The sequence below is a fragment of the Gopherus evgoodei genome, unplaced genomic scaffold (assembly GCF_007399415.2).
Source record: "Gopherus evgoodei ecotype Sinaloan lineage unplaced genomic scaffold, rGopEvg1_v1.p scaffold_37_arrow_ctg1, whole genome shotgun sequence".
Classification (NCBI taxonomy): domain Eukaryota; kingdom Metazoa; phylum Chordata; order Testudines; family Testudinidae; genus Gopherus; species Gopherus evgoodei.
The window spans coordinates 4404387-4429710 of NW_022060049.1; the positions used below are offsets into that span (position 1 = coordinate 4404387).

The 25324-nt window shown below is 49.4% G+C and overlaps 2 long non-coding RNA genes across 2 annotated transcripts; one reads left to right on the plus strand and one right to left on the minus strand.

Annotated features, from left to right (window-relative positions):
• Positions 1 to 741: 741 nt before the first annotated feature.
• On the plus strand, positions 742 to 1981 carry LOC115642115. The gene is made up of 3 exons (XR_003998156.1): positions 742 to 803; positions 1288 to 1377; positions 1825 to 1981. It is a non-coding gene; the product is annotated as an uncharacterized LOC115642115 (long non-coding RNA).
• A 655-nt stretch (positions 1982 to 2636) lies between these two features.
• LOC115642116 lies at positions 2637 to 23496 on the minus strand. The gene is made up of 3 exons (XR_003998157.1): positions 23484 to 23496; positions 22798 to 22799; positions 2637 to 2777 (listed from the first exon to the last, which is right to left on the minus strand). It is a non-coding gene; the product is annotated as an uncharacterized LOC115642116 (long non-coding RNA).
• Between the last annotated feature and the right edge of the window lie 1828 nt (positions 23497 to 25324).

Sequence of the window (25324 nt, forward strand, 5' to 3'; positions counted from 1 at the left end):
GGGGGAGTTGCCTTCCCTCCAGCTCAAGTCCTCACAGCCTTAAAGAGCCAGGCCTCAGCTCTGGCACTGCACCTGGCTGGCCGCAGGAGGGGGAGCCCAGATCAGGGGGGGCTCCCACTGCACTGCCGGGGGGAGCTAGAGAGACCCCTGCCCCCAGCGCCCGAGAGAACCTGTGGAGGCAGAAGCAGCAAGAACCTGAATTCAAACATTAACTGCATGGGGTCCAGTGGGTTAGAGCGAGTGGTGCTGGGAGCCAGGACCCCTGGGTTCTACCCCCAGCTGTGAGAGGGGAGTGGGGTCTAGGTGTGCTAGAGGGGGGCCTTGGGGAGCCAGGACTCCTGGGTTCTTCCCCCCAGCTTGAGCGGGGGAAGGGGGGGGGGTTTTTTGGGGCCAGTGGGCTAGAGGGGGGCTGGAGCCAAGGACTCAGGGTCTACCCCCAGTATGAGCAGGAGTGGGGGGCCAGTGGTAGGGGTTCTGGGAGCCAGGATCCGGGTTTTCTACCCCCCAGCTCTGAGCGGGGGAGTTGGGTCCAGGGGGATAGGGGGGGCTTGGGAAGCCAGGACTCCTGGGTTCTACCCCAGCTCTGAGAGGGGTGGGAAGAGCAGGATATCGATTGATCAGCCATGGGACTGAATGAGCCTGGGCTGGGGTGCATCGCAGGGGTGCTAGCACTGACCTGTCTTCCCCCTGCAGGTTGTGTAGCAAGGAGACCTTCCGCCAAGCTGATCCAGGAGCCAGCATCAGCAGCCAGCGCAAACATCATCTGCAACATGGCGCTCCTGGGCACCTCCCTCATGTTTGGGGTAAGGGACTGGGGCCAGGGGCCGGTAGCTGTACCCATGCCAGGGGGGAGATCTGTGCTGCACAGGGGAGCCCAGGCCATCCTGGGGGTGCCACTCTATAGCAGTGACCTACTCCCAGCACAGAGGTGGCCTCTGTCCCTGTACAGTGGGGTGATGCCCTCCCCATACGAGGAGGACCCCTGAGTTACTCCCCATCTGAGGTGACCTCTTCTGCCCCTGCAGAGGACCCTGGGGGTCAGGACCTCAGATCGCCAGGGAGCTGGAGCTGGTGACCACTGCATGGGGTGGCCATGCGGTGAATTGGGGGAAGCGGCTCTGTCCTCCCATCAGTCTCTCTCCCCTCCTCTCTCTCTTGCTCAGTGATCCATTCTGTTCTTTTCTCTGCCTCTCCCCTGGAGCGACTCAGGTAGGCCGCGCTCTCCCTCCATTCCCATCCCACACCCCCTCCCTGCTGCCTCTCACCCCCTCTCCCTTCCTCCCCCAGAGCAAGCAGCTGCAACCTGAGAGGAAGGTACGGCTGGAGTCCACCTACCAGCTCTCCTGCTGGACCCCCAGGCTCAAGGACATCATGGAGGTACCCGGCCATCTGCTTCCTGGCCTTGGGGTGGGGGTTGGTTTGGGGTCAGCCATGTGTAGAGCCCTGCATATCCATGCACCATTTCTGCAGATAGTGCATTGGCTGCAGATACAACCAGGTCAGTCTCTACTCCCCAGCAGTGCCTGGCCCGCGGTGTCTGGTTCGTGCAGCCCGGGGGGCGCAGCACGTTCGGGGCCGCCAGCCAGCAGCCAGTGGCTGTCCGGCACCCATTTGCCCCACTGCACTGCTTCCTGTCCTGCAGGTCGAGCAGCACTAGCATCCCCACCAGCTCCTGGGCAGCAGGATTTGGGATTGGAGCAGGCGGGGCCCTGGCGCCAAGGGTGACCAGATGTCCCGATTTTACAGGGACAGTCACAATATTCAGGACTTTTTCATGCCTCCCCCACTGTGCTAACCACTGCCAACCACCTCTCTCCCCCCCAGGTTCCAGTAACATCCTGATCCCCAAGTTCTTCCTGGATGACGTCCAAACCTTCCACCAGCTGCCCCCCAAGGAGGCCTAGAAGCAGCCCCCTCCTCCCAGAGACTTTGCCCCCCACAGCTCGCTGCTCCAGCTACACCTGATTTTCTCAACAAGGCATCTCCCCCCCTACACCTGGCTGCGGTGTCAGTTTTGGGGGGAGGGACGGGAGAGGGGCTGGGACCCCCAGGGTGCTTGGCTGTTCGGGCAGGGGGCAGGCCAGGCTTCCTCCCTCTGGCACAGCATCTAGAGTTGTGGCCCTCTGTGCCCCATGGCCACCCTGCCCCCGATGGGGTAAGGGGACAGTCAGGCGCTGTTATCTACCAGCTTCGGCCATTCCAATCTCCCCTGCCTGGGACCCAAAATACAGCCCTTCCCCCTCCCTCTCCTGTCACCCCTCTGTCAGCCATGGAGGGCGCACAGAGGTTGCTACCAGCGTCTGACTTTGAGGGGGGATCTGATCCAGCCACTGAGCCCCAGGCTGTGTCTGTCCAGTCTGCAAAGGGTTAAAGAGAACCCCCCCACCTTCTGCCCCCATATCATTCCCCTTCACCACCTTGGGGAGCTGGCCCAGGCCTGGCTCCCTGCACCCCTCCCACCACAGCCTGGCACCCTGGCCTCTCGGCCCCGTCTCCCGGTGGGGACCTCGGCTCCGGAAGCGGGGAGGGGTCCTAGGAGGGGTTGCAGTCAAAGTGCCTAAGTAAGTGGGGGTGGAGCCAGGACTGCATAGGAGGCGCGTCCAGGGTTGGTCCGCAGCAGGGCAGAGCCGGGCTGCACCTAGGGCCCCGCAGGACTCAGGCTGGGCTCGTTGCCCCAACGGACCTGGATCACACGCCCCTGCCCAGTGGCAGACACCTCCTCAGTGCCTTTCCCTAGGTATCAGAGCCACCCCCTGGGCCCCTGGAGCCCCAGCTCCCTATGAGGCAGCCAGCTCCAGCCCCCTTGGGTCTGATCAAGCCCTGAGCCAAGCCTCACCCCCTGCATCCCACGGGCCCTAGTGGTCCCCTCCCTCTTGCCCGCCGGCTGTGCTGTGCTGGGGCAAGCACTGGCAGGAGTGACCCCAGGTAAAGGCAGTGACCTCCTTTACTGGGAGTGACCTCTTGGGGGGGGAGAGTTTGTGTGTTTGCTGCTCTGAGGCCTCCCCCCACCCATTATCACTCAGTCACTGCTGGCCCTGTGGGCGTGTGCCTGGGCCAATGAGCTGTGACCCAAAGGCTGGCCGAGGTCTCTGCTGCTGTTCACAGGCAGGAGAAGGGAGGGACAGGGAGGGGTGTGTGGCTGAGGGCCCAGGGAGCGGGATCCCCCCAGCTCCCCCTCCGGCCCCGCTGCAGGTCCCAGGCGTCCTGGCTCTAAGTCACGCGGCCAGCGCTGCCTCCCGCGCACCCGGGAGCAGGGTGGGGCAGTGGCTGCTCCTTTCACTGTTGGACCAGGGCCTGGGGGCAGCTCTGCTCTGGCCTGTGGATGCCCCCTGCTGGTGCAGTGCTGGCTCAGCCAGCCGTGCCCCCACAGTTCCCCGTGTCTCGCTGCCCCAACGCCCTTGTTCTGCCTCTCTGATCCGTGTGCCAGAGGGACCAGCAGGGAGCCCCAGGAGTCCCCACAAGCCAGTTATAGGGTCCACATCAAGTGTGCGGTTGGCGGAGACACTGAACCATACCCACCCAGCCCCTGCCCCTCCTGGAATCAGTGCTGGAACCCAGCCCCCTGCGTCCCAGCCCCTGAGCTGGCCCCCACAGGGAACCATACCCACCCAGCCCCTGCCCCTCCTGGAATCAGTGCTGGAACCCAGCCCCCTGCGTCCCAGCCCCTGGGCTGGTCCCCACAGGGAACCATACCCACCCAGCCTCTGCCCCTCCTGGAATCAGCGCTGGAACCCAGCCCCCTGCGTCGCAGCCCCTGCTCTAACCACTAGCCCCCGCTTCCCGCTCAGATCTGGGACAGAACACCTGCCTCCTTGCTCCCCCTCTAGGGCCCGGCCTTTGCCCCAACCCCCACCTCCTCCATCCTCCTGTGCCTAGAGCTGCTCCAGGGTCCCGCCACCCCAGCTGCTGCTGGCCCCCAGCCCTTGGGGCCCTGTTCCTGCGCTGGCACCTGCATTGTGTGAGCAGCTGCTGTAGGCTCGTCCCACTAGCCAGGCCAGGCCTCCTCTCTGAGACCCTCTAGCCTGTGCCAGCAGCTGGGGGTGCAGTGGCTGTGTCCCCCCACCACACACAAACACACACACCCCCGTTGGAGGGTGAAAGGAGACAAGGAGGGGCTGAGAGAGAGACCCATTCTCCTATCCTTCCCGCACCCTGGTCCTCCAGCTCAGCTCGGAGACTCACCCTGCCTCTGTACTCACTGAGCATGGGGGTTAGTGCCATCAGCAACCCCGCCCCACCCCCACCAGCTGGAGACAGTGAGAGACCAGTGCCAGGTCAAGGACCTGCCCCAGGTCCCAGAGGAATATGGGGGATCAGGGCTCAGACCAGGGGTGACCGCAGCAAGGGATCAGACCCAGCACTCATTAGGGTTGGGGGTTGTCTAACTTCTCTCCAACTGCTCATGGGCCATGGCCCCTCCTGCCCTCTCCCAGCCCATTTCCAGTGCCCTTAGTGCCCAGGGGGCACTCAGCAAGCCACACATTGTTGCTCACCCCTCGACGTGGGTGGGAGGCTCAAGGCCTGTGAGCTGTGCTGTGCCAAGGACCAAACCCGCCTTACCCCGGTCCTGGGAGATTTTGGTGATGCACAGAGTCACTGAGTGGCTTTTATTCCCTGTGCCAGGCCAGGGAGGGCAGCATTGCTATTGCAGGTAGCTGGGGAGGGCAGGGCTGGGGGGCACTGACTTGGCCATGCAGCCATGGGTTGGGCCCTGGGCTGGGCCAGGTTTGGCGCAGGGATGGGCTGGCTGGGCGCGTCTTGTTTGTGATCATCTGAGCCTGGCCTAGGCCATGTTTGGCTAGCACCCCTTCAAACCCAGTGCCCCTGGCTGGTTCACGGGAGGAGGGCAGGGGAGGGGAGGGCAGGCGGCTGCTCTGGCTGGGAGAGAGGCAGAGGGAGAAAAATGACAGAATCATAGAATATCATCTAGTCCAACCCCCTGCTCAAAGCAGGACCAATCCCCAACTAGATCATCCTCTTAGAGCAAAAGATCAACTATTTGAATATTTGCTTATCATCTAAGCTGCTCCCTTCCCACACGTAGCTGCTGTCTGCGCACGTACTCAGGCTACTCTGTAAAGGAAGTTGAACAGATGTGTCCTGTTTACCCCTATAGATATCCCCAAAGGGGACTTCAAAAATGCATGGGCTAGTAGAATTTACGCACGCCAAGTTGTTTGTTACAGGGTGTAAAAGGTTTGCTCTGCGCTTGTAAGGTGTGCTTCTCCCTCTGGCATGAGTCGAGGGGAGCACCCGCTCAGCTGACTGATAAATAAAGAACTTGGTAACCGTCTTTTGGTCTTCCGTGCCTCCTTGGGGTAATTGAGCAAGCTCCAGGGGGAAACAAGCCCATTTGGCTAACAATGGCACCCCAGATGGGACTTCTTTCCCTGTAGAGAGGCGCTGACCGGCTGCCGAGAGCGATTCCTGAATAGCTCGGGCTCCGGATTGTCACAATCGGCCGGGGCGGCTGCGTCCTCTCTAAAGAGAACTCCAAAGGACATGGAAGCGAGACGGCTCCAGAAGAAGGGGAAGTTCGACTGCTGGACGCGACGACTTCGGGCGGAAAGTGCGTTTACCTCCTGGGTTTGAGGAATAACGCCCCCGAATTGTGGGTTGGATGGTGGAAACCCTCTAGGCAGCCCCATATACAGGAGGGTATATTAACATTATTGTGGTTTTGTAAATGTCTCTTTGTTGTGTTACTGGTTAAGGAATAAGTAAGTAACGGCCAATGAGTAACGTCACTAACTCCACTAGTTCATGGGCCATCCTTGATAATTATTGGGACTTGGAGCAACCTCAGGGATTGCTCTTGTTCCTAGGGGGGGTAATCTTGTTTTTCCTTTTAATGATGTATTCAGAACTGAAATTGTAACTAACTAAGGTTCTTGTGTGAAAGGTGAATGAGTGCCGCTGACCAGGTCTGAGACTTAAGCTGACTCCAGCCACCCCAAGACTCCTGCGAGGGGAAACCCGGTGACCAGGGTATCTTGATTTCAAGGGGGGTCAGCCAAACCTCGTGACCCAGTGACCCAAGGCCTTCTTGGTCACCTTTGAATGCGTGGCCCTTGTCGCGGGGTGGGCCTGAGAACAATAGGCCACTCTTCTGGCACCGTATTTGACCGGGACGGGCTCGGACGGCCTACCGCAGACTGGTGGCGGAGGAGGCCAGGGACTATGACCGCGTGAAAGCTGCGGTCCTGGACGCCTTGGACGTCAGCCCCGACACCTTTAGGCGGCAGTTCCAGAGCAGGCCTACCCTGCGGGCGCCCACCCACAGCTGGTGGCCCAGACCTTGAAGGAGGCGTGTCGCCAATGACTGCAGCTGGAGGCCAGGACGGCCGAGGAGGTAACCAAGCAGGTCGTCTTGGAGCAGTTCGTCCAGACTCTGCCTGCTCGGGGAAGGGCCTGGGTGCTCCGCCACTGGCCGGCGACATTGGCTGCGGCCGTCTCGCTTATGGAGGACTCCCTGGTCGCGGAAGCCTCCGTGGGGGCCTACCTTCTGGCCACCCACCTCTGGGCCCGAACGCCTCCACAGTGAGAGCTTGAGAACAGAGTATCCCTTCCTAAGTCACTCAGCATGGAAAATCACACAGAGCTGGTCTATTGTATAGTTCTGCTAGGTAAGGGGAAGAGATTCTGAGTTACACAGTGGTTTCCTTGTAACTTCCTTTGTAAGGTATGGTAAGAATAAGAGTTCTGTTGTCAGTGAGGATGTGATTTATTGCCTTGCAGCCCGTTCCTCTCTTAGCCCGTTCCTCTCTGATAGCTTTTCTGCACTCCACCCACTACCCCTACATGTTTCGGCCTAGACTTCCCCTTGATTTCCAGAGTCACCTCTGCCACTGGGCAGGATTTATTGTCCCCATATTCAGTTTTGATCCTACGTCTGGGAAGTATCCAGTGGGGTTTCACTAACTCCTGCCTGACTAGCAAACAGGATGAAGCTATATCCATTAGTCCCTTTGGTGGCTCCTCTCTATGCATACCAATATGGTAGCTACTTTCTTTTTTTCCCCTGCCTGAGAGTCTTGTCCCAGCCACAAAATTTTGCAAACCCACAGCCCATTTTAGGACAGTCTCTTTTTAGCTGTCCTTCACATCCATGTCGGAAGCACACTGTTGACCAAGCTCCCACTACAGTTCCTTGAGGCTCCTCCCTCTTCTTGCTGTCCTTCCCAGCTATAGACACTCTGACCCTTCTCAAATCTAGTCCCTTAAACCACTGACTCACTCTGGGAATGTCTGCCTCTGCAAATTCCTCTATAACTTTAACTGTGGGGTCCAGATTAACTGGCTAGTGCCACGTAACCCATACTCGGGTATGCTCAGGGAGACTCTGAAAAAACTTCCAGAATCATGCAGTCCATGATTTCCCCCACAGTTTGAGTATCTGGCTTTACCAATGAGCGGCCCAATCTTTTAATTTCTGTTCAAATGCACACAGACCTAATCCCTCAATCCATCTCAACTCCACATTTCTGGCAGTACTTTTCTGTGGAGAGGCCTCACCTCATCCAGCATGGCTGCCTTAATCATGTCATAATCTCTTGCCCGCTAATCACTAAGAGCCATATATGTGCTTCCCAGGTTAAATAGAGTGTCAGTTGAAAGGCCCACATTGTTATGTCCCTATGAGATCTCACTGCTGCGTCTTTAAGAATAACCAAAACCACATCAGGGTTGTTCGCAGGTCCCATTTTACAGAGTCTGATCTCCTGTGCCTGGTTTCCATTTCCTGTCACAGGACTTGCCAGACTTTGGGGGGAGTTGCTGCCAGACCTGGGCTTGCTCCCATATCAATTCTTGAAGGCTCTTTTGCTGTTAAACCTATCAGGCAAGCAAGGGCTGTTTTTTCTGCATGGTGGGATTGTTGGAAGGTCGATAGGCTCTTCTACATCAAAAGTTCTCAACCGGACTGATTGCTGCAGCCCCAGGCTTTCTATTGAAGCATTAGAGTCTGTGCCTTTCAAGGGTGGGAATAAGAGACTGGTGAGAGTGCTCAGGAAGCAGAGAACATGGAATCCCCTTGAAAACCCCAGAATCACCTTGAGGAAGTGTGTCTGCTGGTGAGGTAAGAGATCTAGAAGGCATCATTTTATCCTTGGGAATCAGGAGCAAATAGAGTGGCTGAGTGGGAACCTCCAGTTTATAGCTTTATGGGGGGTGCCCTGGGTGGAAACACACAGCTCCCACTCATAGATATCAGAGCTGTCTGCTCAGAGCAGCTGAGTTCTTGAAGTGTGCAATTGACCCTATAAGCAGTTTCTTTTGCCTTCCAGAGTTCTGCTAAGATCTGGACTAGTAACATCTGAGATCATCCAGAGCCTCCTCCCCGGGTGAATTCCCCAACAGAAAACCACCGAGTCACCGCACAGCTTTCTTTGACCAGGTAAGACACAGGGCTCTGAAGAGCAGTTTCATCATTAGAGCATTGTCTGTTTGCCTTTCTTTTGGGAGTTGTACAGTTCAGTTCATAGGAGTAATTGTCATTTTAGATAGTAGACTGGGTCCTCCTTTATATGGAAACCTGACAAGGAACTTCATTCTACCTTTCAGAGTCATTCTCTCTCTGATATTTGTATTGCTGTCATTGCCTATACTAGCTACATAACCACAGGGGCTGGCTGAGAGAGATACAGACAGAGTTTGAATTCCTGGACCTCTTCTGCCAAGTCCTAGTGCTGATACTAACCAACAGCTCCTGATTTTGGTTTCGCTCAGCAGATCTTCTGAATGAACCTAGTGTCCTAATGGTATAAAACAAAAACCATACAAATACATTCACATCTATTTTAGGTTCCCATTACTGTAGTTACAGAGTTTAAGTACTCAGATATGTGTGTATGTACGTACGTATCTCCACAACACTTCTGGGAGGTAGGGAAGCACTATCATTCCTGTTTTACAGGCAGGGAATTGATGCACAGAAGGGCTAAGTGACTTGCCCAAGGTCACACAGGAAGTTCTAGGCTAGTGTGATAACTGCTGCACCATCCTCCCGTTCCACAGCCTTCCTCTAACATCTGCATCATATTTCCCACTTATGCTAAGCAACTATTTTAGGGGTTCATCTGGTTCTAAGAAAAGCAATCGATCTGTGCCTGTGATGGGCTGTACCCGGGCTTTGAGGCTTCTTACGAGAGGCCCTGTGGTCCTATTACACCCTGCCCCAGGAAAAGAGCCACAAATCTGGGTCTGTCTAGAGAGGCCTCAGGAAAGCAGCCAGTCAGGCTCAGCTAAAAGGAGCTGCAGGGCCTTAGCAGGTCAGATCCTGCCAGGAACTGGAGGGGCAAGAAAGGATGCTGCTCTCTGGCCACAGAAATTCGGGAGATAGCCAGTTTGATTCTGGCAGCATTTGCTTAAGTTGGGTTTATAGGAAGAGAGTCCCTAAGAACTTTAACCCTGAGGTGAGGGTAAAGCTAAAAGTGGCTGGTAGGAAGAAGCAACGATGAACTGAAATCAAGCAGTGTCTAGCTACTGTTTATAGGGTCCATGGTATGGAAGACAGAGTTATAGGCAAGCCCAGGTTCCACTACCGTCTACAGTGGCATAAGCCCCACGAAGGGAACAATGCTTATGGAGAAATTGAACAAAGGGCACAAATTAAAGGACCCTGAGTTGGGGCTGGAGACCCTAGTGAGGGCAATGGGAGTGTTCTTGACTATCCCAGGAGAGGTTCATTTGGCCTTTGGGTCTTAGCCAGACGCCTGAGCCACAGAAGATTCACTGAAGTTAGCTGACAGGGTGCACCAGGGGTGAGAAAAAGACTGTGGTACCAGACCCAGCCACTAAGAAGCTCTCAAGAGGTGAGTGGATCCCTATGATAGTACCCAAAAGGAAAGCTCTATGTTTTTAAGATATTTCTCATTTCTGTGAAATAATAAAGTCCAAGGCCAGCTCTAGGTTTTTTGCCACCCCAAGCAAAAACATTTTTGGCTGCCCCGCACTCCAGTACTGGGCTCTCAGCATTATATTAGTTATATGGTGGTACCTGGTCAAAGGGGACTTTTTTGCTTGCTTTATTATCCTCTTATCTGTCTGTTGTGCTGCTAATATGTGTTAATTAATGACAGTTAAGGACCATCTTGTTCTATGTTTGTACAGGCCCTAGCACAATGGGATCCTGATCTGTGACTGGACTATGAGGCAGTACTGCAATACTGATCTACAGAAATACCGTTCCCACTGGTTTAAGAGATTAGTCACCGAAAATGGAAGTATGAGAACTTGACATCTGCAGTTTAACTCAATCCCCTCATCTCCTGCATTGAGTGTTCTTTCTACTCAGTACATGCTGTCTGAACACACAGCACAACCGTGATGGATGGTGACAAAAGTAAGTGTTGTTTCTTCTTCTCTCTCTTCTCTTTACAGATCAGGCGATCAGGCTGCAGCTAAGACCTGTGACCCACGACCATCCCTGGCTGCCACTCAGATGGACAGTGCTGATGCTGTGTCCAGGGGAGTCTTTATAAGCTTGCCCAGGAAACCCCTTAGAAAAGGCAGGCAGCCCCTGCTGGGAAACCCCTTAGAAAAGACAGGCAGCCCCTGCTGGGAAACCCCTTAGGAAAACTGGTTCTGACTGGAACTTGTTTAAAACTTCCAGGATAACCGCTCAGACTGAGTAAGGGCAGAGGGACCCAGTCTATGCACTAATGTCTGCAGCCCTTAGTTAGGCAGAATAGAAGTCAGAAGGAATTTACCTGAATGAGGATTGAAGGGTCTGTCCCTTGGTATCCTCAAAACTTGCTCTGGCTCCAGTTGGCATTTTGTTGTGTCAGAAACAGCCTGAGCCCAGAGAGGGCTGCAGTACGTGGCTTTGTGAGGAAAAAGGAGAGCGAGTCACAGCAGTAATACATCTCTGAGGGCTGGTCTTGTGGTGAAGGTGGCATGCACTGGACAATGCCTACTGACGTGATCATGGAATGCCATATTTCATCAGAGATGCTATTAAACTAAATCCCAAATCTAACCTCTGTGGGGCAAGATGTTGATTGATGTTACAGATAGAGATTGGCTGCTGCACATCACAGAAGGGCTAGTAACTATTTTGTGGTGCCCAGATGGACTTTTTAGAGTGTTGTTTACAATGAGGGTTCTCAATCTTTTTCTGTTGAAGGCCCCCCCACATGCTATAAAAACTCCATGATCCAGCAAGGGAGAGCCCTCCAGAATTCAGATGTGTGTGTGTGGGGGACCTCTGGGCTTCAGCCACGGGCAGGATTCTGCCCTATGGGGCTAGAAGTGGGGGCCTTGGGAGCTCCATGGCATGTGGGGGGCTCAAGGCTTGCTCCGCAAAGCAGGGGGATTGGGGTCCAGTGGGCCGTGGGCCCGCAGTTGAGAATGGCTAATTTACAACACAGCACTAAAATAATGAGTTCACAATAAAATAAGTTCACTGAGTGCTACTTAGACATGGGCCAGACAATACAGCCGTCTGAGCTCACAAGCCACAACTCTGAGTAGCTGTCTAGTAACATTTTATTAAAGAGACAAGGTGGGTGAGATCATAGTTTTTATTGGACCAACTTGGAAATGGGAAGTTGGAAGCAACTTGAAAGTTAGTCAAATTAAAAAAATATTACCTTACACACCTTATCTTTCTAATATCCTGGGACCAACTCGGCTATTACAACATTGCATATGAACATTTATGTCCTGCACTTTTCTTGCATGTAGGATGGTGAATTATACCAAGAAACTGAGGCATGAGGAAGTGGACCAAGCAGTAGAGATGACTGTAAATGTCTGGGTGATATCACACTACAAAATTTTGTGACAATAAACAATGGCAATGCTAATACCATGATTACATTTGCTTCTAAAAGCTGCCTGGTTTCTTTAGTGGTGCTTCCTTAAAGAGTATTTCCAAAAGACATTTTGAAGAGCTAAGGTTTCCTTTTGAGGAAAGTAAACAACATGAATTTCAGTGCTGCCTAGGGTGACCCGATGTCCTGATTTTATAGGGACAGTCCCGATATTTGAGGCTTTTTCTTATATAGGCTCCTATTACCCCCCACACCCTGTCCCGATTTTTCACATTTGCTATCTGGTCACCCTAGTGCTGCCTATCTTCTCATATCAAGTCAGGCTACCTCTCCTATTGATGTACAGTATCTGGCCCCCATCCTTCCTATCTGGTGACTATTACAAGCCACAGTAAGCTGAACTGCCTTAAGGCTGCTCTACTTTATGGCAGCCCAGGGGATGGGGAGAATATAAAGGTGGCATACAGATACTTTTCTCCATTCCTGTCACATCCTGCACAGAGTGCAGCTGAGCAGAAAGCATAGATTGGAGACTGAGTATAAGGCCTGATTCTGTGCTCACATACACGTTAAACTTTCATTAAATGCAATGGAAATAGCATGGTTGTAACAGAGGGCAGAATTCAGGCTTTAAAAGGAATTACTACTCAAAAGATTTCAGGACTAGGGCCATAGTGTAAATCTATGTAAGGAAGATACCAGTCTCTCCATAAAATTGATTACTTTAATAGGGATCCATTTAAATTTGTTAAGAAAAAATCTGGGAACTCACACAGAAACAGTTTTTAATATTTAGTAATACATATGTGCAGGACAGATGTGAAAGAAATATTCAGAATGTTGAAATCTGGATAGCCCAGATCCTTAATTCCTTGTGTGTCCCCTTTGAGCCACTGCATTGGCTCAGAGGGCAAAAAGGGAATTAAATATTGCTTTAAAGTGGCAGCTGAAGTTCCCCTGTAAATACTAGGAGGCATTCTGGGGCAGGGTAAGGACCAGGAGGCGGCATGGCAAAGGTATGAGAGGTAGGACTGGAGCATGATGCGCTCTTGCAATCTTGGGCAGCAGCATCATGGGAGTAGCTACCTGACACAGAAAGTGAGAACTTGGCCCCAGGCAGTTTAAGAGATTGGCTGGGTCAGTAGAAAGATGACTTGAACCTACGTGTGATCCAGAACATGAAGCAGAGCTCTGGAAAATCTGGGAGTCCAGCTCTATGAGTTGTTGACCTAACACATGTTGGTGTGGTTTGAAACATTAGCAACAAAGAGAAGTTAAGTGAGATGGAAAGTTTGAGGACCATGTTTTTATCTTTGCTCAAATTATGGTCGTTTGAAGTTGAGTTGATTGCTTGGTTCCATCCACTGTCAGCTAAAACCTTTATGTACTTTTCCAGAGCCTGGAGACTTTTTTCCCATTTGATGGGTCTTGTGATGTCCTGGGTCATGTATATGGACCTGGAGAAGAAAGAGGAGGTGACATTCATTTGGATGAAGAGGAATTTTGGACAATGGATTATGTCTGGAAAAGCAGGAGTTCTGTTTCACTGATCAGCTCTCCTCCCGAAGTGCAGTGAAGCAACAAGCATTAGCTTTAGGCTCTTATGGCAACTTTTTATACAATGGATTTTGTTGCATATGTTCCTCTTGCTCATGCCACCATGGAAATAGGTAACACATGGTTACAAGCCAAGTATGATTAAAAAAAAAAAAGGATTGCCTCAGGTTAGGCTGTCGAGTTCATATCTAGGTCCCCAAATAAATGGCTTGACTTATACCAGCACTGAGTAACAACAACACCACCACCAAAAGAGTCTCAGCTTACTGTAAGCACTGATTTAGCTGAGTTCTCTATCAATCTTGGCATTAAATGGCAAACAGTTACCAATCATCTGTTAAAAGGTAAAAAGGTAACATGGTTCCTAAAAAAAAAAAAAAAATGTGGAAAACTGGACTATTCATATTATACACGCAAATGGGAACATGTTAAGAATTGCCACTGCAGAAAAGCATAACAGCTTACCATTGGTATAACGTTTTCTGGATGGTCTCCCACAACTACTGGCATGCTAATGTTACTACCCCTAATTGTTTTTGGTTTTAAATTGTATGTGTTTAATTGAAATGTTTAAAATGTGCTGGTGGATAAAACAAACGTATGTAAAGCTAAAGCCAAAGGCCCAAATCACCTCCCAGTATTTTCTATTACATGGACTAAATAAGAAGTGACACTGGCGATTAATAATCTTAGTGTCAAAAGGGGGATATGTAGGAGCAGGATTTTATAATGTCCCATAAGAATTGAAGTATAATTTGATTTCATCCTGCTAGCCACCTTTTTTAAATAGCAGAAAGAACTGACCCCCTGGGACTAAAAGATTCTGTTTTCCCATATGCATTACAAATTGGGCCCTCTCTAACTCTTTGTTTTAAGATTTAGGTAGTAAGAGACAGGATTCTCTATTGTGTCTATGTTAAGTAAATTAGAGAAACATTGAAGGCCTGGGTCTCAATGTAAATTGTCTTGGTTATCAATTGTAAAACCTAGCAAGGTTTAATTTGCAATGCTTTTTTGTTCTATATAAAATACTACTGTTTGTATTCTCAATCTATTTGTGTGAATGAGGAATGTATGCATCAGGAAAAGATAAGGTGTAAAGGCCATTGTTACAGCCAGAGTCAAGGGACGGCTGTTAAACTGTCTGGCATCTCAGAGTGGATACATGTAAGAATGCACCAACCCCAGTGAACCAATCATCACCTCAGGACCATGCAGAGTCAATTTTTTGACTCCAGAAGAAGACGTAGAGGAACATCCTGCAATACCTTACAATCTACGCTCTCGTAAGGGTTGCCAGAAGCAGATGACTACATAAAGCAAGGCCCAAGAAGAAGCAGTAGTGACCCTAGCGCCTGCTGCCTGGTGGACATAAAACTGTGACTGCACTTCCCTCAGTTGAGGTTGTCAGAACCAGAAGGGCCCTGCCTCCAACATGCGCCTCTGGTGGTGCCAGTTCTTCGGCTGCTGGTGTCTTAAGGTCTGGGGAGTCCACAATGATAATTCTTTTATCCAGCAGCAAGTGTGGATAGCTCAGACCCTTATTATTTCTAAATGCTGGGTCTGCAGCCACATCCCAGCCCACTCTCAAACTGGTGTTCCTGTCCTCGCTATCCCACTCAACTGACAAATTGTGAGTCCTGATTCTAACTTTGACACTAGCCAACAAAGGAGGAATTGTGAGCTGTGTCAGGTCAGCTAGTCAAGTGGGAAGGAGCTGGTACAGTCCAGAAAGTGAATCAGTCCTGTCTGGGAAATCTGACCCATGTTGATAAACATTGTGGTTGGAGGTTTTTCCCTGGGAGACTGAGTATGCAGTTAATCTCTTTCCTGCTTAGCCAGCATGAACACAGAGCTATAAATAGAAATGCAAAGTAGTGAAGTGATCTACCTGCCGAATACGTGCATTCCAGTGATAGCCCTGGTTGGAGGGAGCTCTTACTGGGGCCAGTGATACCATCTCCTAGGGTTTGTGCTGGCTGGAGGGGATTATGGATGTAACCCTTCTGCCCCTCTGAGTTGGCAGCAACAAGGGCCGGGTTCAGTATCCAGGGGTTCCATTTCAGTAACACAATGCATAAGCGGCTCGAGCCCCCACCCAGTGACCTGGGACACTCACATACCACACACCCCTGGGCGCCTCTAGGAGGCAATACTTCCCCTCTCGCAAGCACGGAGTCTGAGTGTAGCAAAATCTTTTTAATAAAGGAAGGAATCAATGCGGCATCCCACTGGAGAAACACCACAAACAGGGTTATAACACAAACCATAAACAAAAGCCCACCTCCAAGTACGTTTGGCAATGTCCTTTTCCCCTTAGGGTCTTAAGTCTGTCAGGGACTCTAACCCAGACGGCAAAGTTTGTTGTTTGACCGCTAGAGAGACAGGCAACACCAGCAAGGTCCGATTAAAAGCTTTTTATTGACAAGTGCACACATCAATAGAGAGCAGCTCGTCTCCCGAGAGAACCAGCCTGCTCTTTACTTCTTAGTATAAGCCTCTATAGACAGTTCTGTCGCGTTATAAATTATTCACTGGAGCAATTCACCCCCTTCTTTTAACAACTAGAAACTAGACACCTTTAGTATACATGCATGCCTAAAGTTAGAAATGTAGGGGAGTTAAAAACAAACAAAGAACAAAACCAGGGAGTGAAAACAAGGAGGCTGGGAAACTAGGACTCTTATTAGTTTTTCGAAGGAGCTGCCCGATGGTTTTGTCTGCTATATCTTTATTCAGGCCTAACAAGTCCAATCACCCCAAAGTCCAACAACCTAAAAGTCTCTGGTCAGTGCCACCCCAGAATTCAAGAGTTTATCTGTAGGGTGTTACCTCCCCAGCCTGGGTGGAAATAGGTGGGGGGGAAGTCCACACAGGGTGTTAAGGGGCACCTTACGTGGGCCAGGGCCAACTGCTCCACCTCTCCGTGAAGTTCTGCTGCAGCCTTCACCACGACCAGCTCCACTACACCAGTTGTGCTGCTCCTCCAGCTACCCCTGCAAACCGCTTTACTCTGCTCACTGTTCCATGGGGTGCTCCAACACGCTGCAACTGCTCTGCTCTGCCGGCCGCTTAACGATAGGTCTTCAGGCTCCCCCACTAGTTAACACAGTACTCGGTGATCTCAGTTCAGCTCCTTCGGTGATTTCAGCTCTTAGTAGGAGAGCCCTGGTGCTGGTGCACCATTGGTCCAACATGAATTCAGCTCAGCAGTCTCTAGACGGACTCCTAATGGAATCAAAATTAGCTCTACTGTCTCAATATAAATTAAATGATACTTGCTAGACAAGGGACATGGGTTCCAAAACCCAGTGAGGGGAGAGAGGTGGGGGACTGGTGTGTGTATGTGATGGTATGGGCCTTTTGAGGGCCTGGAACACCAATTGCACATCCTTCTCTCTCCACTGTTTCAGCCAATGCTTAACTACCTATACCATCCCAGACAGATATGTGACACAATGCTTCAAGTCCCCTCCTGCCTCAAGAGCAGATTTTTAACCCTTTATGTTCCAGGCATAGCAATGCAAGCAAAGAGGGAAAACGAGGCATGCGTAGGAATCATAAACGTATTACCAAAATTCCCACTTTGTGATATTTACAACCTCAGGGAGGCAAACCGAGACCCTCTGAGGGGAGATCCCACATCTCACTGGGCTGATACAGGGGATGGATTCAGTCCTTCTCTTGTTTTTTGCCTTCAGACAGTTCATTGTTTGGCCAATTTAGCCCAGGTGCTTCCTTCTGGAAAAACCTAGAGATATTTTACTTTTCCTTGTATTAATCTTATTTATCACTCTGGGCCAGAAACTGCATGCAGCTCCAAGGGGAAAGATTATCACAGCTCCTCCAAGAACCAAAAATAGTGGGGGCATTTAAGGTGAATCACTCAGTTTGTCAACACCTCCAAAGAGGTGCCACCCCAGGGACGGTTGTATATACTGGTTTGAACTGGGTTTCCCAGAAATCAACAGACAAAGAAAAAGGGTTTTATATAAAAAAGCTGGGTTTAAACCGACTCAGGGCTGTCTTCTGCCCAAGAGGGGCCTCAACTCTTGTGGAAAGTTTGGAAAGACTTTGGCTATTAGGGCTCCATAAGACTAATTGGCGATTTCTGGTGTGTTTCGAGTGTTTAAATCTGTTTGTTGTTTTTATTATGGTTTCTCTGTAACACTTTTATCTTAAAAATAAATGTGCTTGTTTAGAAGGAGCTTTGTGTTAATGTGTAACTGCTGGCAGTACACAGTTCCTAGCCCTTGAGAGAAAGCAAAGCACGGGCCGTTAGGCAGACTGGCTTGCTGGGACTATCACAGTGTAGGGTAGCCTTAAATTCCCTGGTGAAAAAGAAGTTGGACACGGGTCCCTGCCAAGAGGCAAGTGACTGCAGAAGAGCTGAAACCTGACTGAACATTCCTGGAGTGTACCACAAAGGGAGCAGACAGAAACAGGTGCAGTTACCCTGAAACTGTAACAACCATGCACCTGGGGATGGGTTAGATAGGACAATAGAGTTTTTTCCAGCTGCTGTGGTTGTGGTGTCTCACTGTTTCATGTATACATCCTTCCTGGGCACAACTGGTCTTCCTGGGGATCCTTTGGCAAGACATATCTAATCCTTAGATGTTGGCTTTTTGTATTCATCCTATTTTGTTGTCTGAGTTTCAGTACACAAAAGAACGGTTCATCTAAAAAGTAGTCTTGTTCTTCAGAGACAAAACCAAGCAGGTGTAGAACTAGCAATGTAAGGCTGAGTTTGCTGCTTTCACAGGCTAGACAAGGTGGGGTGAGCACTTTAGCCACAAGCTCATCACGCAGGCTGCACCTTGGTTGGAAGCTCCTTTCTTCACAGATGAATACCTGGATCTTCACTCTCTCCCTTGTCTCTTCATCACCTCAGCAGCCCTGTGTGGTCTCTCAAGAACTGCACACCTGACTCTGGGATGCTGAGTGTTATCAGCTGCTGAAACCACAGCTTGAACCAAGAAAGCCTTTGCTCTCACTCACTTAAACTAGTTGCACTAAGTAATATCAGCTCCAGGTGAGCTGACACTAGCACTATGACATACTCTTTCCAGGGGTGCTCAGTTACCAGGTGTTAACTGGTCAGCTGATGCAGCGAAGCATGTGTCCTGACAAGCTCAAGAACTTCAATGCAGAAGAGGCTTGGAATTTTTTCAGATCAGCTATACAAAAATGATCTGAAATTTGCATACTAAGAAAAGGGAACAAACAAGCAGGGAAAGGCATAAGACCCATGTGGATGAATAACCACCTCAAAAAGGTTATTAGGAGTTGATCAGCAAAGACAGCTACATTGTGGAGGTTAGAAAATGTTGGAATAAAGTGAGAAAAATTAAAAATCAAGCTGAATGAGCTCCTGTCAATGAAAATGAATTAATAACGAGGGTTTTTTAGTTATATAAACAAAAGAAGAATACAGAAGGATGAAGTTGAGCCAGTATACAGTGTGGATGGGAAGGAGGTTAAACCTAATGTAGATATGTCTCTAAAACTAAATGAATAGTTTGCCTTGGTTTTCAGTAACAATGATACTATGAAACATGTGCATGTAGGCAGTATGGCTGATGGAATGGAAATTACCACAGCGGAGGTGGAAAAAACTTAAAGAGCCTAATGTGCTCAAAATTGGGGGTACCAGATTAACTTTTACCTCAGAATGTTGAAAGAACTGGAGCATAAGATTGCTAGCCCAGGAGCGAAGATCTTTTAATAAATCTTTTTGGGGGTAGTCCTATATGCCTGGAGAATAGCTAACATCAAATTGTGACAGGATCCCCAGCGTGCAGCCAGGGGCTGAGGGATCACAGTATCCCCTTAACTCTCTCCAACCAGGGCTGTCTCTCACAATGTCTTGCTAGTGACCAGCAGCAAACCCCTCCAGGTGCTGTTATCATTCAGCACAACTGTATGTGGAGCCTCACACCTACCTAGATTGCATGAATACTCCCAAAGCCACTCACGAATCACACAGAGAGAGGCACCAGAGCCAAATCACCCCAGCTCCCAGCACTGTACCTCAGGAATATACTGTCTTGCACTGCTCCAGACAAGCAATGCAGATTTATTAATTGGTTCACCACTTCATCAGTGGAAAGTAGATATACATCAGCCTTTGCAAAACCTGAGCAGATTTGCCACACACTTATTACAAACACACTGGTAAAGATAAACAGTAAAACAAGCGTATTGACTACAAAAGATACGTTTTAAGTGATATGAAGTGATAGGCAAAAAGTCAGAGTTAGTTACCAAAATAAAACATAAGCACAGAGTCTAAACTCTCATTGCTATTAGACTGGGCAACATCTAGATGAAGCAGGTTTTCTCACCCCACTGGATACTGCAGTCCTTCATACACAGATTTGTCCCTCAAACCTGGGCCAGTCCCCAGTTGCAGTCTTCAGAGTGTCCTTGTTGCTTGCAGCATAGGTGGCTGAAGGAGAAAGGCTAAGCATGGGCCCCCTGTGTTCGGTTTTATACCCTCAGTCCATGTGTTTGGAAAACACAATTCCAGGCATGCCTGGGGGGCATTGCTGAGTCTCCTGGCAAGGTTGAGCAATTTCCCTGGTGTGGCCTCATGCATGTGAGTCATTGATTGTTGCTCTCTTTCTGGACAATGGTTGTTGATGGGTGGACACCCCGCCCAGGAGAGAGGGACAGTCCTTGCCCCCAAAAGATCACAATCCAAGTACGCAATGGGTAGGAGGAAAACAGAGAAGGGCTGTGCCTTCCCCAAGGTCACCAAGCAGGTCAGTGACAGAGCCACGAACAGACCCAGTAACTCCAGAGCCCCGTCACACACAACTTGAAAAGGTCCCCAGACCCCATTGTATTAGGCTACAGGAAGAGGTGGTTTATCCATGGATGCACAGGCTGTCTTGGCAGGTAAGCTCAGCTGCAATCCCTGCACATAGCTGGGGGTATGTGTCATGAGTCAGAAGAAGTGAGTGTCCAGTCCTGTGGGGCTGTGCTCCTGGCTCATACCTCCAGCACTCACTGCTGCCCCTCCCTTACCAGCTGCACTGTTCAGCCAGCCTCAGGCCCCAGAGAGGTCACTGCCCCTCCCACTCCACCTCAAACCTTCAAACTGGGACATGGTGCACCAGCGCCAATCAGAGTGCACTAGTGTAAATTCTGTGTATACTAAGGGTTTGCACCAGTGCCTAAAACACAAGTGTGGCAGAGACCTTTAGTACCCAAAACAGCAGTACGGTGGCACCAGAACTGGGATATATTTCTAGCTCCATCATGGACAGCCTGGGTGACCTTGGACACATCAGTGTTTCTCCTCACAACTTTAGTCTTTTTACCCAGCTGACCACTCACTGGGGTCTCCTCTCTCTCCAGAGCCGCTCACCACTAAAATGTGTGTGCATGTGTCATAAACAGATAGTTAAGGGTTAATGTCTCTTTTACCTGTAAAGGGTTAACAAAGAGGAAACCAAACACCTGACCAGAGGACCAATCAGGAAACAAGATACTTTCAAATCTCAGTGGAGAGAAGCCTTTGTTTGTGCTCTTGGGGTTTTGCTTTGTTCTCTCTGAGTCCTGAAAAGGACTAGACGTGCAACCAGGTTTCTTGCCAATCTCCCTGCTACAGTCTCTTATATATTCAGAATAGTGAGTATTAAGTAGAAAGGCGGTTATAGTCTTTTAATCCTTTTCTGTATTTGCAAATGTGTAGTTTGCTGGAAGTATTTTAAATTGTATTTTTGCTGGGGGAGGCTTTTCTCTCTGGTGTCTATAAGCTGAAAGACCCTGTAATATTTACCATCTAGATTAAAGAGACAACTTTTACTTTTTTTCCTTTCTTTTTATTAAAAGTTTTGCTTTTTAAGACCTGTTTAATTTTTTCCCCCTAGTTGAGGCTCAAGGGAATTGAGTCTGTACTCACCAGGGAATTGGTGGGAAGAAGGGAAAGGTAAATTTCCTCTTTGTTTTAGATTCACGGAGCTTGAATCTGTATTGCCTCTGGGTGAGGGGAAGAGAGGAGGGGTAGAGGTGGAAAGCCTCTGTTTTATGATTCAAGGAGTCTGAATCACAGTATCTTCCAGGGTAACCCAGGGAGGGAAAGCCTAGGAGAGGCACTGGTGAGGGAAAGAGTTTACTTTCCTTGTGTTAAGATCCAGGGGGTCTGGATCTTGGGGGTCCCCAGGGAAGGTTGTGGGGAATCCAGAGTTTATCAGGCACTCAAAGTCCTGATTGGTGGCAGCATATCAGAGCTAAGCTAGTAATTAAGTTTAGAGGAATTCATGCTAGTACCCCATCTTTGGACCCTAAAGTTCAGATTGGGGAAGAATACTATAACATGGTGAGCAGCGTTAGGATAGATGGAATCCAAAAGCAAGTAGGAATATTCTTTTTCTCTGCTAGCTGCTTGTAAGCAGAGAGAAGGGGGTTTTTTAAACTACAGCCAGAAATTTTTTTTCCTTGCTCCTTTCTGGTTGTGCAGAGAGACTGCCTAAGGCAAGGCCATTATGTTTAATGAGGGTCTTTTGTTAAACAAAGCAGGCTTAAATGGTCAGCAACAGACTCCAGCAAAACACATCTGCAAATCAAAGGGTCTTTTATTTCTTTTTACTTTTCGTGAAAGGCTAGTGAAAAAAGTTAGAAAGGCACTGTTGCTAGGCGACCCTACGAAGACAACAAATCAGCAGCAGTTCAGGCAGTAAACACCAGAGGGCACCCCAACACAAGAAAGCAGGAACCATGAAAGAACTGTGGGAAACTCATGGGGTGAATCACTTGGTTGCCACCTCTTACGACCATCAAGCCAATGGCCTGGTCGAAAGGTTTAATGGAACGTTGGGGGCCATGATACGTAAATTCGTCAATGAACACTTCAATGACTGGGACCTAGTGTTGCAGCAGTTGCTTTTTGCCTACAGAGCTGTACCACATCCCAGTTTAGAGTTTTCACCATTTGAACTTGTGTATGGCCACGAGGTTAAGGGGCCATTACAGTTGGTGAAGCAGCAGTGGGAGGGGTTTACGCTTTCTCCAGGGACTAATATTCTGGACTTTGTAAGCAACCTACAAAGCACCCTCCGACACTCTTTAGCCCTTGCTAAAGAAAACCTAAAGGATGCTCAGAAAGAGAAAAAGGCCTGGTATGATAAACATACCAGGGAGTGTTCCTTCAAGGTAGGAGACCAGGTTATGGTCTTGAAGGCGCAACAGGGCCGTAAGATGGAAGCATCATGGGAAGGGCCATTCACGGTCCAGGAGCGCCTAGGAGCCGTTAACTACCTCATAGCATTTCCCCATTCCTCCCTAAAGCCCAGAGTGTACCGTGTTAATTCTCTCAAGCCCTTTTATTCCAGAGTCTGACAGGTTTGTCAGTTTACAGCCCAGGGAGGAGATGACGCTGAGTGGCATGAAGGTGTCTACTACGAAGGAAAAAGTGACAGTGGCGTGGAAGAGATGAACCTCTCCACAACCCTGGAACATCTCCAGCGGCAACAAATCAAGGAGCTGTGCACTAGCTTCGCCCCTTTGTTCTCAGCCACCCCAGGACGGACTGAACGGACATACCACTCCATTGACACAGGTAATGCTCACCCAATTAGAAACCCACCTTACCAGATGTCTCTTCATGCCCAAGCTGCTATAGAATGGGAGATCCAAAACATGCTATGGATGGGTATAATCCGCTCATCTACCAGTGCATGGGCATCTCCAGTCGTTCTGGTACCCAAACCAGATGGGGAAATACGCTTTTGCGTGGACTACTGTAAGCTAAATGCGGTAACTCATCCAGACAACTATCCAATGCCACGGACCGATGAGCTATTGGAGAAGTTGGGACGTGCCCAATTCATATCTACAATAGACTTAACCAAGGGGTACTGGCAAGTACCGCTAGATGAACCTGCCAAGGAAAGGTCAGCATTCATCACCCATGTGGGAGTGTATGAATTTAATGTACTTCCTTTCGGGCTGCGAAATGCATCCGCCACCTTCCAGAGGCTGGTAGATGGTCTACTAGCAGGACTGGGTGAATATGCAGTTGCCTACCTTGATGATGTGGCCATTTTTTCGACTCCTGGCCCGAACACCTAGAACACTTGGAAAAGATCTTTGAGCGAATCAGGCAGGCAGGACTAACTGTTAAGGCCAAAAAGTGTGAATTACCTGGGACACCAAGTGGGTCGAGGAACCATAAACCCCCTACAGACCAAGGTGGATGCTATCCAAAAGTGGCCTGTCCCAAAGCCAAAGAAACATGTCCAATCGTTCTTAGGCTTGGGCGGGTATTACAGGCGATTTGTACCACACTACAGCCAAATCGCTGCCCCACTGACCGACCTGACCAAAAAGACCCAGCCGAATGCAGTTCAGTGGACTGATGAGTGTCAAAAGGCCTTTACCCAACTTAAGGCGACGCTCATGTCTGACCCTGTGCTAACGTCCCCGGACTTTGACAAACCATTCCTGGTAACCACAGATGCATCTGAGCGTGGTATAGGAGCAGTTCTCATGCAGGAAGGACTGGATCACAACTTCCATCTTGTCGTGTTTCTCAGCAAAAAACTGTCTGAGAGGGAAAGTCACTGGTCAGTCAGTGAAAAGGAATGCTATGCCATTGTGTACGCCCTGGAAAAGCTACGCCCATATGTTTGGGGACGGCGGTTCAAACTACAAACTGACCATGCTGCACTAAAGTGGCTTCATACTGCCAAGGGGAACAACAAGAAACTTCTTGGTTGGAGTTTAGCTCTCCAAGATTTTGATTTTGACATTCAACACATCACAGGAGCTTCTAACAAAGTTGCTGATGCACTCTCCCGTGAGAGTTTCCCAGAATCCAGTAGTTAAAAAGTGTTCTTAAAATGTAAAAGTCTGTTAGTTATATACTTAGTAGTATATGTAAAGGTGCATGTGTTGTATTAATCTGTTTATTTTCAAGTTCTAAAAGGAAATTGCCGCCAGTGAGCTTCCCCACTGTCTGCAATTTGGGGGGCGTGTCATAAACAGATAGCTAAGGGTTAATGTCTCTTTCACCTGAAACACCTGACCAGCGAACCAATCAGGAAACTGGATTTTTTCAACTTTGGGTGGAGGGAATTGTGTGTCTGAGTCTTTTGTCTGTCTGCCTGCTTTCTCTGAGCTTTGGAGAAGTACTTTCTACTTTCTAGTCTTCTGTTTCTAAGTGTAAGGACAAAGAGATCAGATAGTAAGTTCTATGGTTTCTTTTCTTTGGTATTTGCATGAATATAAGTGCTGGAGTGCTTTGATTTGTATTCTTTTTGAATAAGGCTGTTTATTCAATATTCTTTTAAGCAATTGACCCTGTGTTGTATCATCTTATACAGAGAGAACATTTGTATGTATTTTTCTTTCTTTTTTATATAAAGCTTTCTTTTAAGACCTGTTGGAGTTTTTCTTTACTTCAGGGAAATTAAGTCTGTACTCACCAGGGAATTGGTGGGAGGAAGAAATCAAGGGGAGAGCTGTGTGTTGGATTGCTAGCCTGATTTTGCATTTCCTCTGGGTGAAGAGGAAAGTGCTTTCGTTCCAGGATTGGGAACGGAGAGGGGGAATCACTCTGCGTAGTTTCACAGAGCTTGTGTCTGTGTATCTCTCCAGGAGCACCTGGAGGGGGGAAGGGAATCAGGATTATTTCCCTTTGTTGTGAGACTCAAGGGATTTGGGTCTTGGGGTCCCCAGGGAAGGTTTTTCAGGGGGACCAGAGTGCCCCAAAACACTCTAATTTTTTGGGTGGTGGCAGCAGGTACCAGGTCCAAGCTGGTAACTAAGCTTGGAGGTTTTCATGCTAACCCCCATATTTTGGACGCTAAGGTCCAAATCTGGGAATAAGGTTATAACAGAACCCCAGTTTATATAGTGAAACTTGAGTCCTGCTTAGCTCTACCTTAACCCATCATTTTACAGACGTCTTACAAAATAATTCTCCGACCAATCGGAGCAGAGTGTGAAACAATTCTTTACCCAGTCGTACACCATGACCTGTG